At 64.8% G+C, this 2,972-nt stretch overlaps 1 protein-coding gene across 1 annotated transcript in view; it reads right to left on the bottom strand.

The window, feature by feature from the left end:
- The window catches only part of ADCY1 (adenylate cyclase 1), a 37,335-nt gene that overhangs the window by 18,243 nt on the left and 16,120 nt on the right, over nucleotides 1-2,972 (bottom strand). The gene's annotated exons all lie outside the window — the stretch shown is intronic.

The raw sequence follows: 2,972 nt of genomic DNA, 5'->3' as shown, positions 1-2,972 counted from the left end.
GCGGGCCTCCCGGCCTTCTCCGCCCCACCCACTCCGGGCAGAGGCCCCAGCCACCCCGCCACTGCCATGCCACACAGCATCACGCCACCCTCTGTGTCCCTGCGACGCGGGCGGGGGCCCTCCCCTCTGCTTGCTGGCCGAGGCCGGCGTGACAAATGTGGGGAGCGTGAGTCTCCACGGCCCAGAAGCCACAGGATGGTCAGGGTTTGGCCCCGAGCTCCAGTCGAGGCGGGGGCTGCAGACCGGCCCGCGGGGTTGGCCGCTGCTCAGCACGCCCGCTGGAGCCACCTGCGGACTGTGCGGGACCGGAGCTATGCCTCGGTCCAGTGGCAGAGAAACGAAACGCGTGGACACTGAGGTCAGACCACAGACCAGGTGTGCTCACCTCGCCAGCCGGTGGCAGACCCACTTCGGACTCCAGCCCTCAGGGAGGGACTGGGGACAGCAGAAGGCCATGCGGTCGGGGCCGGGCCGCATGGTCAATGATGGCAGCATCACGGACACGCTTGTGTGGGGGAGGCTCGGGGTGGTTTAAAAACTCCTGGACGAAGGGACAGACCGAGGCCATGTGGGGGGCACTCGGAGCTCCTCGCCGCACGTGCGGGCGCCTGCGGGTCTGCCCACCTGACTCACACCACGCAGCGTGCGGGGCACCAGGTGTACCCGAGGTCGCAGGCTCAGAGCAAAGGGGCTGCCATCTTCTGTATTCTCCACTTTTCCCCAAAGGGCAGAGTTGTTTCATTTTTTAATCTGAAGCATGTTGCTGAGGAAGCAATGTCAGGCCTGCCTGATGTCCTCGGAGGGACGACGTGCAGAGTGGCCGTGCACAAGGGGCGAGGGGCAGCCTCGGCCCCAGGTCGAGAAGGGCGGGAGGCTGAGCCGGGGTTTGGGGCCACATAGCTGCCACCCCGCATCACCCTAGCAGGGACGACCCCCCCTCTGCCTCTCCCAGCAGGCACCAGTGGCTGAACCCCCAGAGGCCCCGCAGCACAGCGGGCGCTCCGAGCCCGTGGGCGCCAGGCAAAATCACGCCCCTACCCCTCGACTGAGGGCCGATCACGTGCGTCCACCTGTTCCGGATGTGTGCGGGGAGCAGCACGAGGCCCAGCCAGATGCTGCCTCCCCAAAGCCTCCCAGACCTCTCTCCACAGAACCCCTCATCCCAGGCTCTCGCCACTGCTTCCAAAAGACGGCTCAGGCCAGAGGAGATTGCTGTGTCCACACGGCCATGCAGCCAGAATGACACGCACTGACCCAAAAGCTGGTGGGCGCCCTGACCCCAAAGCTGGGGGGCCCCCTGAGCCCCCCCCCCCGCCCCAAGAGTGCGGTACACATTAGTAGACGCCCCGTGACCCTTAAATAAAAAATCTTAAGATGAAAAGAAGACAAAGGGCTTCAAGTGAGGGCAAGAGAGACACCGTGGGTGTGACAAGGACACAAGGACATCGCTGGGGGCCGGCGAGGAGAGCTGAAGGGAAAGCAGGTCCTGAGCTCGGCCGAAGGTTGGACAAACACTGTCCTCCACCCATTCCAGCATTAGAGGTGGCAGCGCCAGGACCCAGAAGGGGCCAGGACCAGACAACCCAAAGCAGTCCCCCGGATTCCGAGACCGCCCGTGGCATCTTCCTCCCGGTCACTGGTGCGTTTCTTAGCGACCCATGACTTAGCCACCTCCCTAATGGGGTCACAGCAAGAGAGGGGCGAACAGGACAGCAGGCGTGCGGTGCCGCCCAGCCCGCCTGTTCTCACACACTCAGTGGGAACGTCCTGTCCTCAGACCAGGGGCTGGAGGGTTCGGCCAGGCCAAGGGACGGAGACCTGAGAGGTGTGGCGGAGCCCGAGGAACCACAGGGCCCACCTGAGCGGCTCCATGTGGGGCCCGGAGGCCGGAGCCCCTTGCCTTTCCTGACTGCAGACTAAACAGAAACTCTGAAAATGCACAGAAACGCCGTTCGCAGGTTCTGCTACTCGCTTCCTCAGCATAGTTTGAAAAATAAACCGTCACCTTAGTTTTCTTGATTCAGTGCCACTACCTGGAGATGGGCGAATGACTAAGAAAAAAGTTAAAAATTAAAAGAAAATGCATTCGAAACGTATGACACTAAGTAGGTGTGTAAGACACAACAATAGTCAAACTTCAAGACCACACTTCTTATAAACGTGGGGGCTGGGACGCCCCAGGTGACCAAAACCGGACACGCGCCAGGACTCCCGGGGCCACGGACACACCTCCGGGTCTAGGTCTGGCCTCCCGAGCCAGAGGCCGCTGTCCTTTGGGGCCCTGTGTGCGGCGGGTTTGGGGACGTGCCCTCCCGTGCCCCCGGCCACGGGCAGAGCTCACGCAGTTTAGCCCGTGCGGCGTGGCGGCATTTCAGGGCGGCCACTGCGGGCCGCGGCGGGGAGCCCGCGCATGACCGGTCTGCAGGCGGAGGCCGCCTCGCGGGCGGGGAGGGGCTGGGCGGAGCTCCGTGCCCGGCCCCCCCTGCGCGGCCTGTAAACGCGCGGCCTGTAAACGTCCCGGCTGTTCTCCCCCAGAATGAAGCTCCTCCATGGCTAGCGAAGATCCTGGGCCCAGGCTGGCCGAGGCCCACGGCGCTCCCGGAGCTCCTGCTCCATCCCCCCATCTCCCATGCGGAGCGTCTGAGACTGGCGGCCGGCCTGGAGGACAAGCACAGCGGCTGTTTCCCAAGCAGGACTCAGCTAGGACCGGGCCGGCCCCTGCCCAGCCGGCCCCCTGACTACCTGTCCCACTGAGGCAGGTGACTTCCTCCCGCATGAGGGATGAGCACCTGGCAACGGCCGGCTACACCTGGATTACCACCGACGAAGAAACGCAGTCCCAACGAAGTGCAACAGCGGCGACACGGAGGTTCCCGGACCAGGGACCTTCCTCCACCTAGCCCCGCGCCCTGAGGCCTGGCGCCGGGACAGGCCGGCCAGGAAGGCGGGCCTGCGGGGCCTGCGGGCCCTGG

Source organism: Pteropus alecto, unplaced genomic scaffold (assembly GCF_000325575.1).
Source record: "Pteropus alecto unplaced genomic scaffold, ASM32557v1 scaffold214, whole genome shotgun sequence".
Taxonomy (NCBI): Eukaryota; Metazoa; Chordata; class Mammalia; order Chiroptera; family Pteropodidae; genus Pteropus; species Pteropus alecto.
This window is presented reverse-complemented; position numbering and strand designations above follow the sequence as displayed.